Below are 16,218 nucleotides of genomic sequence, written 5' to 3'. Positions count from 1 at the left end.
CGTTATCCTCGTGCAAATCTATGAAAAATATACTCAATTATATATTGTTCATACTTGGGAACATAGCAGACCTTGACTCATTATCGAAAATAATCAAATTGTGGTTATAATACTTTACTATGCTCTTAACATTCAACAGGATCCGTAACACTATCACTCGGAAACACGTACCAGGCACTTAATATAGCGGCTCTTATCAAATTAAATTTTATAAATAACGATCTATAAGGGCATTTTCAAGAGTATGTGAAGAGTTGGGATTCGTTTAGAGAAATGAAAATTGCTGAATTGGTTTGACTGTGGCCGTTGATCCAGAAAGATAATATAAATCATACTTAAGGCTTGATCATAATGAACTTAAAACTGATGACATCGCTAGACAGGTCATTACAAACAAAAGATAAAATAGACGATACATCAAGAGACGAGTATACTGTCAAACAGAAACATTGAGATTTAATTACGGTTAACACTTGCACAAAAAATGAAATATCAATTTTAAATATTGTCAAATGAAATTTGGGCACTAATATGAGTATATGCATCTATTGAATTATTCAATATAAGTCAAATATAAATTATTATAAACTAAATCGATTACAAGAAAAAATGGAGAAGTAATGAAAACCAAGTTTGCTTAGTCGGTCGCCATGATTTTATTTAAAAATAGAAGTTAGCAATATTTTAAATCGTCAATATAAACGATCGTTTAGAGAAAATGAAAAGTGCAAGCATTGTTCGACCTTCACTGGCTGCCCATCAAATCTAGAATCGAACATAAAATTCTGACTTTTGTATACAATTGTTCAATCGGTCATGCTCCAAAATACCTTTCTGAACTCCTAACCAAACAAGTACCAAATACCCGACTACGTTCAGCTAAAACCTCTGAGAACTGCTACGTTATTCCATTCAATAAAAGAAAAACATTTAGTGACAGAAGTTTCGGAACTATTGGTTCAAAATTGTGGAATCCGCTGCCATTAGAGTTGAAACAATCTTTTGTTTGTTTGTTTGTTTGTTTCATTTTACGCCTTTTTCCAACAGTATTTCAGTCATATAGGCGGGTAGTTTCCTAACCATCGTTCCTTGAAACAATCTAAAAATATTGATGTATTTAAGAGAAATCTTAAAACACATTTTTTTCAGAAAGTTTGAATCACTATTTTAAAATCTGAAATGAGATAAACATGAGTAACGTATAACTGATGACTGACAGTGTGATGAATGTGCAATGTAAATGAATGTTTTGTTCTTTTTAATCTATTTGTAATCAAGTTACATGTATGTAAATAATCTTATATCATGCTACATGTATATCAGTTTTATCATTTTAAGGTCTCTAAATTTTTTTTAAAAATATGTTAATTGGAATTGTATGTTAAAGCTTTTATTTCATTTGATGTTGATTCTTATTATATTATATGTACTGTACAACGCCGTTGAATATTGTTAAATAGAAACAGGCGTTTAATTAAATAAAAAGTTTCAAGTTTCAAGTTTCAATCGTTTAATTTGTTATAACGCCATTTGTTTCAACACATATCTGCTATTTTGTTTATTTCTTGAATGCTATTGATTGAAAGTCAATCATTTCATTGTGGTGTGCAAGTTTTCATCAACACCAAAACCTGAAAAAAACAGTGATCCATTGGAAGCCTAAAAAAACAAACAAATGACATAAAAATTGCAGGCGCGGTTTGGTTGAGTCTGTATATAAAGGATAATAAAAATTGCAAAATCCCTTTCGCCCCCAAGTCGCATACTAGTTAATTTCAGTTAGAAGTTACTCGTAAACATATACACATGTGCCTAAATGTACCGTCCACAACAGCTTCATCGATAATTAAACATCGTTAATTACAATAACTCGGAGAATGTGTTACTAATGTGCTTAAACGAACATTATATTAGAATAAAAAATATTCCTGTTTACATATAGGAATAGATAAACAATATTCGGGAGAAATCATTAACAATCATATAAATGAACTATTGCTTCTACAGCATACTTCCGTACCTTCAGGGGCATAATTTTCCATTTGTAATTCACAAAAGTGTCAGGGATAATGTGTTTAAACGGATTTATTATTTCAATCAGAAATGTTTCAATTGACATATTAAAATAGAGAAATAATTTTTGAGAGAAATCATTACCAATAATTTAAATGTATTATTGCTTCGAAAGAAAATTTCCGTAACTTCTTATGATACAATTGATTTCCGTAACAAAATAACATAATTAGTAGTCATACAGCTGGAAACGATTTAAAAAGCATAATTGAGAATATTTCAGCAGTCATATAACTTATCTGCGTTGTGACAAAAACACAATTTATCCCAAAAATGAACGCCGCTCGTCGAGGTGTCCTTGTTCAAAAAGAGCAACAACTTTGTTATAAAGCTGTATCATTATTTCTGCATGTTTTCTCCCTTAATATATATCATGCTTGCATTTGATATTGGCATCAAGAGCGTTTCATATTCTCAGGCATATGTTTTTAAAACAAAAACAATTAGAGAGACCGAAGAATATATCAAATCATTTGTATATAAAATTTTCAATAATTAATCATTGAAAACAAGTTTATCTGTTACGACCAATTTTAATTCGCGTCATAGGTTTGCATATTAAAAAATTTTATAACTTATAATTGATATTAATTCCTTTATTCAATTCTTTTTACAATTAAATTAATGTATGAAATCGTAAGTCATGTATTCATTGAACACTTGTCGGCTATTTTAAACTATATGTATTTTTAAGGGAAAATAAGAAGAATTTAATTATTTGACCTTTTTGTGCTTTCGCAAAATTTGTAAGAAGTCTTTATGACTGATGAGACATATTTACCCCGTATGAAGCTTGGGATAAAACTGATATCAAATTAATTTACAAAATTTGTCGGGATTATCAATATCATTTTGCAAGAATGTCTATAACTGATCTAATTTTTGGGGTGCTTTTTAAAGCTTTTAATTTTTGTCGATTTGTCTATGCAAGACAAATTTTTTTTATTATTTGTTAGTGCTTTTTTGATAGTTCATAATCTTTTGTCAAGATAGCTATGCAATTTGAACACCTGTTTTAATATTTAAGTTTGGAAAACGGCACGTTTAAAAATCGAATATTGGGGCCGGAGCGAAATTTCCCGTAAGGAGCGGTACATTTTTCTATTTAACGATGAGACATGCAATTTAACAATTCTTTCGCTACATAAAAGATTAAGTTAGTTGGGCAGTACAAAAACGCCATAAAACTTTCACCTGCGAATTTGTCAAACGTGACCTTGTTAAATTCTGGGGGATTCCGTTGCGGCTGCATAAAAATATCATATTTCAAGGTCATATACCACCGTGTTTGGGGCGAATGTTGAAAACTGTTTAATAATTTTGTTTCTATTAATTTTGCTTGATGCGTAAATTAAAGCAACAAGCATGCTAGTATTTGGGGGAATATATTATAGAAGCTTTTGTCTACTTCCATTTGTAATTACATATAATTTACCTAAGAAATGGTTTTTAAATTTAAATGAAAGTTAGCCTTAATAAATCTGTAATTATATTTGATATTTTTGTTACGTGGACTATTCTTTTAAAAAATAAGGATAATTTCAAAGATCATAACTGGGGTTATTTACGTTAAGAACTGATGTTTCCCATGATTTGTGTGAACCAGCCGAATTTTATGTGTAAAATCAAATTGTAGTGAGCTAATAATAATGTTTAGTAAATACGATTTTTTGTGTCGAAATGTTGAAGTACATATAAGCATCTTTTAAGAATGAAACTGAATAATATAGTTCATTTAAACTTGATATTAGAAAATGATAGCCAAAATATCCTACAAAAAAAACAACAACCCATTTAAGGGTAATTGAGCTCGTCTTCTGTCGTTGAATTTTAAAACTTGTGCTTATTTTAGGGCAGACAAATCACTATCAAGGTTGGCAAAAAATGTCTAATTTTCTAAAAATATCTACTTTTCTAATTAATAAGATGAGATCATTTAAATATTTCGGATAAATATTAAAGACTGTATTGTTAATTGAATATTTTTCGTGACCCTTTTAAAACCATGAGTATTTTTTATTATAACTAAACAAACAATGACAATAAACAATTCATAAAATAGAAGATATCTCCTTCTAACCTCTCCCGACACGTGTACGTGGCGGAGAAGGCATATGACATATAAAAGTCAAGTCCTCCAAAGTACAAGGGATGATCGGTTGTCCTTTCCCGTCTTACCTTGGGAGAGAGTGGTCCTGCAAATGGTCGTTTTGTTACAAAGGAATGTCGTCTTTACTACCACCGACGAACACTGAACTGCTACAGAAAGACAGCATAAAAAGTCGCCACTGATGAAAGTACGGACATCGGACCAGTAAGTGCGCAGATATTAAGACCCAATTCTTGTGGCCTTTATAAAAAATAAACTTAACTACAGACAAGCAAGAAAGAAGAAAACAATAATTACAAAGAAATTAATCAATGACCGTACCATCGTTTTTATCAAAATCTCTGCGGCCCACCACGGGTCCAAGTAATCTCGCTCTTAACCTGGTAAGCTATGTACTAGACTTAATTATCAACAGACTGAGCATTCTCCCAAAAGATAATTACATCTCAACGATAAGCAAAATCAGTTCCAGACGAACTAGTTCATGTAAAATACATATTAATGTATCCTTATTTGCTGCTTCTATGAAACTCGGAAAACGCTTTAATAAAGTTAGATGTAGCACAATGAAGGGTTTTAATGGTTGAATATATTATTTGGATAGAAACATTTACGCATTCTTTGAGTAGCAATAGCTGTATATAACAGAAAAAAAACCTTTTGTCATGCAAGTACTGCGTGCATCATAAGCATTCCTGGTCATTAAAATGATATTCATCTTGCCATTGATATCCAGTTTCCAAGATCAAAATATTGCAACTCGATTGAATCGTTTTACAGAATACGTTAGCTTTGATTCGAAATACAGGAATACGTGCAGTATTATAAAACTAGAACTATCACTAAATGTGATTAATACCCCCGCAAGACAGCTTCGGAAATGAGGATGCTACTAGTAACAGAATACCTTGTAAAAGAATTAAAATAGAGTTATGGTTGTGGGCAAATAAAGATAGTTGTGGTTCTTGTATGTTGCATTTGTTTTCAATGTGCTTGGCCGTTGATGAATTTTTATTGATTTACTCCAGAAAGACAAGGAAAATGAACAAAGATCAATAACTCTATAAATACTGAAGATGGAGTTATGGTTATTGTACACTGCAATTCCTCTCATTGTGCTTGACCATTGTATGAAATTGTATTGAATTCCAACTACCAGTTTTCAAGTTATGCACTGGACAAAAAAGTAACAAAGGGCAATAACTGTAATTAGTCCAAATAGAGTTATGGTTCTTGTGCACTGCACTTCATCTCACTGCCCTTGATCATTGTATAAAGTTTCATTGAATTCCAACCATTAATTTTCAAGTTATGAACTGGACAATAAAAAGTAACAAAGAGCAATAACCTTTAAATAAGTCAAAAAAAGAGTTATAGTTTCTGTGCACTGCACTTCCTCTCAATATACTTGATCATTGTATGAAATAGTATTGAATTGCAACTAGCAGTTTTCAAGTTATGCTCTGGACAAGAAAAGGCAATGGAAAAGTAACAAAGGCAAAAACTCTATAATTTCTCTGGACAGAGTTATAGTTCTTGTGCACTGCACTTCCTCCTATTGTGCTTGACCATTGTATGAAGTTGTTTTAAATTCCAACCAGTATATTTTAAGTTATGCTCCGGACAAGGATAAGTATCAAAGGGCAATAACTCTGTAATTTGTCAAAATGGAGTTTTGGTTCTTGTGCACTGCACGTCCTCTTAATGTGCTTGACAACTGTATGAAGTTGTATTGAATTCCAACAAGTAGTTTTCAAGTTATGCTCCGGACAAGGAAAAGTAACAAAGGGCAATCACTCTGTAATTAGTCAAGATGGAGTTATGGTTCTTGTGCACTGCACTTCCTCTCAATGTGCTTAACCATTGTAAGAAGTTATATTGAATTCCAACCATAGGTCTTCAAGAAATGCTCCGGAAAAAAAGCAATGGAAAAGTAACAAAGGGCAATAACTCTGTAATTACTTTAGATAGACTTATGATTCTTGTGCACTGCACTTTCCCTTATTGTGCTTGACAATTGTATGAAGTTGTCTTGAATTCCAACTAGTAGTTTTCAAGTTATGCTCCGGACAAAGAAAAGTAACAAAGGGCAATAACTCTGTAATTAGTCAAGATGAAGTTATGGTTCTTGTGCACTGCACTTTCTCTCAATGTGCTTGAACCTTATATGAAGTTATATTGAATTCCAACTATTAGTCTTCAAGTTATGCTCCGGACAAGGAAAATGCAACGGACCGCTGGACCGACCGACCACCCGGTGACTCCTAGATACCCCCAAACTTCGTTTCGGGGGTATAATAATGTATTTAATCCTCCTAGTTAGCATGAGCTTTTGATGATAATAATCATAACTATACGCTTTGTCATTTATATTAAACTAAAAACGTGCATTTAGGTTAACTTCGTTTTTTGTTGCTTTTTCCATTTCTTTCTTGAGGGACGCTGAACATTTATTTAAAATTATTTATATGTATGAAGACATTAACCCAATACCAGATATAAACGCCTTGTAATGCCTTTTTTCACCCCTCCCCCCATTTGATGTCTCAAATTGTGAAAAAATGCCTTATTTAGGCCCCAACACTTGTTTTTGTTTGACAAATGTTGCTTAAAAAATGACCACTTTTTTCGGCGCCGCCCCCTATCCAAAAGATACATCAGGGGGTTGCCAAAAGGGGATGTGCCGGCTAATGTTTGGGGGTTTGAAGGGGCGCGGCAGTCCCCCTCATCGCCAAGAAAATTTTGGACTTGTGAGAGGCTAAAATGACCCCAGGTCGATCATAAGGTAACGTGTAACCAACGCTGAAAAGCCTTTGACTTTATCTCAATTCATTGAGAAGTTGCAGCACTTTGAAATCAATTTTGATGGAAGAAATCAACGCAAAATAATGATTTTTGGCAATTTGGAGATGAGCCCTTGTTGCCATGGTAACAGAAAAATTGGGTTGGCATTTTGTTACAAAGGCAATGGTCCAGTTAACATTTATGCCAAGTTCGATTAGTATTGCAGCAGTTTTTATTGTTTTATAGCAATTTGTAAGCAAAATAAAATCAGTAACTAAAACATTAACAGTTTTTAAAGTTTTAATCATCGAAAATTGCATACTTCTAATAGGACAAAAGATGTAACACGCTTATATTGAACGTCTTTACTGCCTCATAAAAGCATGTATTTTTTATTATGTAAATAAAAAGATTTACAAAACATCCGGAATAATGTACAATAATACTTAATCTGAATAGAACATGACCTGTGCGTAGGAATGATTTGGTAAGGTATCTGTAAAAAGCGCATTTTATTTTATTAAGCAAGACATTTGTGTTCCTATTAGAAAGATAGGAATATTTTGGTTCATACGATGATCACGTCTATTCGTATTTGGCATAACGAAAGTCGTGCTTATTGGAAAATCTATCTTCTTTCGTTCTTAAATATATCATTTACTGTTGAGCCATGTTTATTGTACACCAGTTCAGTTTAAAGCCATTACCTTATTCATGGTGGATTTAGTTGACAATTTTGTTAACATACATTATGGTCAATATTATTACTTGTATCAGACTTACAAATTAGCATTATTGTATCGCTCTGCCGAACTATTTTTTTTTGCTTTCATCCTAATATTGTTTGCTCCGTAATTCCTTTATTTAACATGAACGTTCACTGTTGTGTTTTGTTCTTAATTGAAATATCGTAATTATCCTGAAATAATAATAACTCTGCAATAATGACTAAGAGCTAAAATTGCTTTTGCTTGCACAGGCGTAGCCGTTAAATGTGTTTCCTTTCCAGCGCTGTAATGAAAGCATTCGAAAATTGCTCTAATTATAATTATAAGAAATAAAACTAAAAACGTGTGTTTGTTTGTTTTGTGAATGTGCTCATCAAGATGAGAAAATATCTGGGTTTTTTTCGATATTGCATTTTTTCAGTATCTCAGTTTGTTTTGAGTAAACATGCTAAATATAATACTATCCTCAATAAATTATATTTAAAATATTGAAATAAAATATGACGTTGTTTTCTAATAAGGAAACAACTCTGTAAGTTTGTTGTCATTTGTTTTGCATGTAAATAGTATGTTACTTATAGCAATCATTTTAAAACGTTAATACTCGTAAAAGCTTCCATTTCAACGTAAGATGAGGCTGTTTTAGATCGCTGACTAGATTGTATGTGATATTGTGTTTTTTTTCACTGACCGATATCTCCGTTTTAGGTTCATTTTTTCACAGCAGTAAGGTAAAAAGAAATATGATACAAAGGTCTTTTAATTGAAATTTATTTCATTTTGTCAATATGTTGCGTATTGGTATTTTGTCAATATATATTTTTTTAAAATTAAGTACTCCATCACACAGTCGTAAGACATAAATTATTTGTAACTATAAGCTGACCTCGCATTTACGAATTCAAAATTAAACGTCCGATGGCGGGATTTGAAATCAACGACAAACCTTCTGGAATAAAAGTAACATTAATACATTAAATTAGTTTTCATGTATGACGAAATTTATTTATATTATAACAAATATACTAGAAATGTTGCTTTAGGACACTCGAAAACACCATCTAATGAACAATGGCAACACAAACCCAACGGCTTATCATTTCTGAAGTTATTGATTTGGCCAGGTTTTTTATATTTAGTGTCGCTGTCACGTTTTTCTTTGACCACAAAGCAACAGAGGTCATCTATAGACTATTGGCAATTGACAATATTCCTGTTACGTTACATCAGCCATGCTTATTCCATCTGAAGATTTTGATCAAAATAGAATAACAAGATGTACAACCTTATGTTTAATTAACGCAATAAAAATATGGTCCTGCATGACCTGTTATTTGCTCTGTAGTTAACATTTGTGCAATTAAATTAGAGCCCGGACACAGGCTCTTGTACTTGCATAAACGTATGCCAGTGGCATATAGGATCAGATAAGTGATGTCACGAAAGTGTCACATTGAAGATTCCATGATCCAAGAACACATCTGAACTAATTTTATTTCGATTGTTTCAATTTACTGAAGTCGATGTTATGGGGTCTGGAAGACTGTAACTCTTATTCCATAAATGTGCCTGGTATTTTAAACAAATTGCCTGACAAATAGATTTTAATCATATAGTGTCTTTTCATATTTCAGACACATTATCGGTGTCTAGCCCACTGATTTTTTGCCAATCAAATATTATTTCTTGCAAAGTATCTGGCTTCCTTTATTACCTTTCTTTCACGAGTGATTCCAATAATTGCCTACACTAGGGAAATATTTCAAACTTTTTTGTTATAAATCATAAACACTTATCAATCAAAGTTATTCGATATAAACACACAAGATAACAATATGCTTCTGTTTTGTTGCTATGTATAACGGCAGTTTATACAATAGATTTGTCAAATTTCTCCATTCATAGTGTTCTGGGGCCGTATTCATAAAGCTCCTAAGGGAAAAATTTCCCTTAGATTCTAAGATTTCCCTTAAAAAACGTAAGATTTCCCTTACTTTTTAAGAATTTCCTTAGTTGCTATTCATAAAACTCCTTAGGACAAAAATTCCTTAATTTTGGCCGATTTTTTCCTTAAATATTAAGGTAGCCAATATGCTCCCTTAACTTTTAAGGAAAAAAGTTAAGGGATAAAAATGAAGAGAAAAAATGGCCGATTAGCAGACGATTTGTTCATTCGCTTACTCAAATAACAAATCCAGCTACTATCCATTTTGGAATCGACGGAGATTTAATCATAATAATATCCGATGAAAATAATTCGTTCGTATATTAGCCAAACAAAGCAGCTAACCGGAAATTTCCGTTCCAGTGGAGGCAATTTTCTGAATATTTTAACATTTTAAATGAATGCTTTATTGTATGAAGAACGTATTTTACGAATGCAGAACTGACTTTTTATTGTCTTAAAAAAGAAACAGTGTGTTTCCTGGATAGCCCAATCCTTACATGATGTTGGGAACCTGCGATAAATCGGAGAGCTATAAGTATAATAGTGCTCGGACTGATATTTCGGATGCGGTTTGACATCTACAAAAGTCAACATTATAATGAATGCAATCAAGTTATAATAAGAGAATATGGAAGAAAATTGAAGATTTATATTCAATACACTCTTGATGAGGTTTCAAAAATGTTAAAAAACCTCCAATTGACAAATATACTGTACACTCGAGAAAAAGATGTACAAATCATTCACCTGGATTCAGGACTTAATTTGCTAAAAACTTTTGGTAAGTAGATGTACGTTGATATGTATTTCTTTAGCTTACACTCAGATAAAAGGAACTTTAAGGTGATTCCGCTTTGTCAGCCATGTTTGTTTTCACAAAGTCTGTCCAAAGTGAAAGTAGGCCAAAATTCATATAACAACAAAGCTCTTACTGTAAAATGATGAACCATTTGAAAGTACACTTCCAGGTTTATATTTTAAGGACAAAATAGTCAAATGTATCGTCACAAAATCAATTAAGAGTGAAACAATGGTTCTTTCATAAAGATGCTATTACGTATGTTTAATCATATCGGCCTAATTTATCAGTAAAATAGTAAACACTTACCCTTCTTTCACTTTGTAATTTCAGAAAATTTCGAAGCGAGTTAGGTAAATAAGAACGACATGCGAATGAAACTGATATTGTTTAAAAACGTCAGTCTCAAACCATGACACTAGTGTTAAACCCACAATCGTTTTCCTCTGCCATCGTCCTATGGTGATTGTCCGAATAATTCCATTAAATACAACAAATATCCATGAAAGGTCTGAAACGTAGCGCATTTCCTGCTCTAGGTCAGCCATCTTGTTTTTGTTACTATTTTTAGCACAATCAGTGCTCTCCAGTCGGTAATTACAAATAGAAAAACTGCTATTGAACGAAATTTTTGCCTTAGGATTAAATTTAAGTTAAGGAATTTCTTGCCTAAGGAATTCACTTAAGGGATTTTTGACTTCAAAGTTAAGGGGAAATTTTACCTTTGGGAGTTTTCTTCAAGATAAGGAAATTGTTCCCTTAAAACTTAAGATTCTTTATGAATACGGCCCCTGGAGTTTTTTTTTTATCAAAGAAATGTCCAGAACGAAAAATAAATATCGGACTTCTTTGGTTTTCAAATAGACTAGGTGTGTTACAAAGCTTAACTACAAATGTTTGAAATGTTTAACTTGTAAAATTGACAAATGGTTATCACCAAATTCCTCTTCACAAAGCATAAGCTGTTGCAAAGATGACAAACAATCTAAACAAAAAAGGTACCCAAAACTTTAAGAATACATATATAATATAATATAAACTCGTCTATTTTGTCATGTCAATGTCATCTGAAAAAGGTGCAATGATAACATTCTTAGACATTTGCGAATTTATTTATCGTTTCAACTCGTCTGTTTTGAAGAACATTCAAGCTTTAAAAATTGTTGCGTCGTGGTTTTCGCCGTTGTCGTGCAAAAGCTTCAATATAGCCCACTGTTGAAACATGTTATGGGGTTCAACATGAAACTTTGAATACATGATTTAATTAAATGTGCAAAATGTATTTCAGTATGAAACGTACACTGTAATTAAGATACCACATGCATGTTTTTATATATATAAACAGTCAATGGTGTTCCTATTTTGTTATCATGCAATAATATTATGGTATGTGTATATAAATGTCAATTATAATTTAAGGACGTCATTCTAGTCAGGTGAAATTTAATTTTGTACAAATAACAAGTTCTAAAATAAATTCAAAATTGATGTGTAAATTAAAATTGCCTATCAATTAAAATGATCTTAAAATAATGAAAGATATCAAAATAAATATTCAAATGCTAGTAATTATTTGTCATAAAAAGTCACAGTTGTTATACAAGGGACATTGCTCTGTAAACTAAATGTTTTGAGTTATACTCTTTTTTACTGTAATCTTCAAATTGTTTATTGAATATAATGAATAAAACTATGAAAGGTGTCCACATGAAACAAGCAATATCTTAAGGTGTTATTTACTTTTTCTTCACTAATTCATATAAATGTTTGTTTAATTGGTTTGGTTTTACGGCGCATTAACACAATCTTGGTCGTATGGCACCAAAACAGGAAAGATGATGTTGGCTAACCTCGTGTGAAGATATTCGTTGCTATTACCAGACGAGCTGTTGACACGCTGGTCTTTTAGTTACAATTGAATTCGAAACAACTAAAATATATGAACAATCTTTCATCTTTTCTGATTTGTTGCCATGACTATTTAACGTCGTTTCATAACATTACAATATCGTATTAAATCTATCCAAACATATTTGATGTGAAAATATTAATATTTGTTCATACGTGCTCTGATACCATTCCACGTTATGAACCATGTAAACTGATTTAACTGCTGTACCAAATGAATAATATTTTAATGCCTTGCTTTACACAGAAATTAGTTCAACCTTTTAATGGAACCGACGTATTATTTTTAGATTATTACCCTTTCAGTCACAAGTCATTAAATACTTCTTTCATGATCCAAACTTCTAACGAGATTTATATTTCTCTTTTATATCTCTTTTATCAAATTTAACATCAAATAATTGCGAATGCAAAAGATAACGAATGTTAGTAATTATGCTCGCAACAAAGAAATAAATATATGATAAACACACTGCATGCCTTTCTAAAAGCCATGTATTAAAGAGATAGTTTATAAGCAATATCAGTTTAAAACAACACTTTATATACTAGATATTTCTCTAAAAACATTTTTACTTGGACATATTTAACAGAACAAAGAAATGTACAGTTAGAAATATGTCTTGTTTGCGTTGTTAAAATCTGTCTTACGCGAGATCGTAGTCAATAACTAGCAATTACCAACATTTTTTTCACTTTATCAAATCTGAAACTGCTTACTGCTTAATGTTTAAATATATTTTGAAGAATTTCAATATTTTCTTGTCTATTTATATTTAATTGTCTTAAAACATTTGCAGTTACAAATCCAAACATTTCTGTATATATATATCCCGTCTTTTATACTTGATATGTATAAGAACTACTCATTTTAACACAGATATTATTTACATTGACCCTAAATATGCCGGAACCGTGAGTGATTAGCCTTGTTTTCAGTAATCTGTTGTCAATCTTTAAATCACTGAAAATAAAACGCTAAAACAAGTTTTGACGACTTAAATTGCTTTATAAAGAAAAATATATATGAAATCAAATTCATCAGTCTGATTTGTCTATATTATTTCAAGAATTTAACAGAATGATGAAAATCGGTCATCACTGAAAAACGCCGAAAACGACAAAATTGAAAGTGTTTCAGGCTTGATTTGATTGAGCCTGTTTATGGACGGTAATGGAAAGTTAAAGTTACCATCCACGCCAATCTTGTCTGTCATGTTTTTATTAATGATATTGTTCTTGTAAGTTAGAAACAATTATAGTTTCACCCGCGATGGTACATCGCAGACACATTATCTCTGATTAATATAAAATAACATAGTATCCCATGTTACTTATCAAGCTTCTCTTATTGCCTTTCTTTCTTGAGTGATAGACTAGTAATTGTCACACTAGGGAAATATTTCTGCTTCATAATAAATCACATACATTAATCAATCAAAGTACTAACAAAACAAACAGAATACCAATATCCTATCTTTTCTACATGATAAGTAAAATGACAGCTAACAGGATATACTGGTTCTTCATCCAAATTGGGTGGTTTTACGGCTTAGGTCACATGGCGCCGGAATTGCAACAACTGATTAACCCTGCGCGATCGTAACAGGCGAATAACTGGAGTCTTTGCATCTGTTACCTCCAGCAGGTGAGGTGGTTTTTACCCCATAGTTTTTTCCTGTGTAACATACTGATAATCTTAAAATCTAGCTTTCTTAATAAATGTGCATACGAATGAGAAACAGTTAAACGACTATATATATATCACTTCTTGTGTTCTGTATTTACAGTGAAATGCTAAATACATGTACAATGTTCAGTTACTGCTACTTTCACTAGCTAATGACACCAAGAGTATAACAGATACTTGACGCATCCATCAAAATGGTTAACTGCAAAAGTAAAATGTTTTGTAGGCACAATCCTATATTATTTTGCGACACCTAACGTGTTAATGTTTTACTTGAATCCATGTTCCTTACCAATACCATATCAGTGATTACTCTACAAAGGTATATCGTTAATTTATGACTCTATTTAAATGCTAACAATAACCTATCCTTTAAATTAATAGCCATAATATATTCATTCACATATTAACTTATTAACACATTAATCGTTAAATATGAATCGTCTTTCATGTTGGCAAGGCAGGAGTTCATACCTAATTTCAATTTCAACTTCAAAGAAGCTATTAAAATGGCAAATTATTGTGATCAATAATAAAAATATGACAAACAGTTCAAGCGCATATTTGAACGTTCGTTTACCTGTTTTACTGAATAGAGCAGTATAATCAAGGTTAAAAGGACACTGTTATATGGAATAATTATGTTTTTATCAACCAAGATGTGTATTAGAAGTTTAAACCGTTAGATAGCAATAAAACAAACATTCACCACTTGATATTATGACCCCTTGTGACAGAGCCTTTAAAAGTTGATGCAAAAGAATTGCAGCCACCGTTTATCCGTGTGTGATCGTAAGAGGCGACTAAATAAGTTCGATCAATTGAAGTCTATGCATCTCTGAGATCCAGCAGTTGAGGTGGTTTCAACCCCTGTTATTGTTTTTAAGCTTGTAAGACTTTAGACCAAGGTCATTCTGCTATCTTAATTCGGTTTCCAAGTATAGCTTGTACAGGAGTTGGTGATGTTTTATACGTATTTTCAAATAACGTATTTATAACAATATTTGTTTATGGCACAAGCGCTTAAAAAGCTCAACTTGTGCAACGGTTTTCACCCCCACACCCCAAAAAAACAAAACAACAAAAGAACACGAAAATTACAGACTCGGTTTGTTTGAGCCTGTACATGAGGTACAGTCAAAACGTGCAACATCCCTCACGCCCTATAACACTTGCTGGAGCAGTATTTTAACACTTAAAAGTGCTACAATCAATGCTCTTGATGGACCAAAAAAAAATATAACATCACTGAAGTTATTCAAGTCAAAATAATGAATAATACAAAACGAGACGATTACACTAGAATCGAGCTTATTTCATAATCAATCGAAACTATTAAACTGTCCCAATTTATTTATGTAATGTGAATATGCTGATCAGTCTAAAAGAGAAAAATCAAAATTTCTAAGGAGCCCAAAAAACGGCAAAATTTAAAATGTTGCAGGCTCGATTTGATTGAGCATATTCATGGACGGTACTGGATACTGCAAGCGACTGTCCACGCCTCTAGCACCGGCTTAAGCGTAATATTACATTTTTTACACATAAAAATGGTGAACTGTCCATGAACATATGCATACAAATAAGTTTTATTATAATAATTACCCTATCAGGTCACATCTGACCATTGATGAGAACTAAATAATTAAATAGGACTAACATTATATACATGTATGGGTATACCTAATTACCTACCGGCTCCTTTGTTAAAAGCGGTCTAGTAAATCACTTACCGCCCGGTTAACAGGTCTGCAAATAGATACCGACCGGTTATTGTTCTATTGTTCTCTATGCAATAGAAAATATGTGAAGTCGAGAAACTCGTGCATTACGTACACAATATTCACCGTAAAAGAACGCTGAATTGTGGGGGAGGGGGGGGGGGGGTAATGACTACTTTGAGTAGGAAAAAGAGTCGATATATATTTTAAAGATTAATTGAAATAAATTAGCGCATACGGCTGTTAGGACCCTCATAACTTATATTCCAGATTGTTTGTGAGAAAAACGAACCGGCTACTGTTTTGGCGTTGAAGTTTTGTGTTTCGCCGATATTAATGAGTATAACAACGCACATTAAGACTTTCTTTAAAGTTTGCTTTTCGGTATACCTAACACATTTGCCGAACTATATAGCTTCATAAGATACTAGTTTTCGGTATTTATTTCCACAATTGC

This window comes from Ruditapes philippinarum, unplaced genomic scaffold, assembly GCF_026571515.1.
Source record: "Ruditapes philippinarum isolate M1 unplaced genomic scaffold, ASM2657151v2 ctg3538_1_1_1_1, whole genome shotgun sequence".
NCBI classification, from domain to species: Eukaryota; Metazoa; Mollusca; class Bivalvia; order Venerida; family Veneridae; genus Ruditapes; species Ruditapes philippinarum.
Note: the sequence above shows the minus strand (reverse complement) of the source record.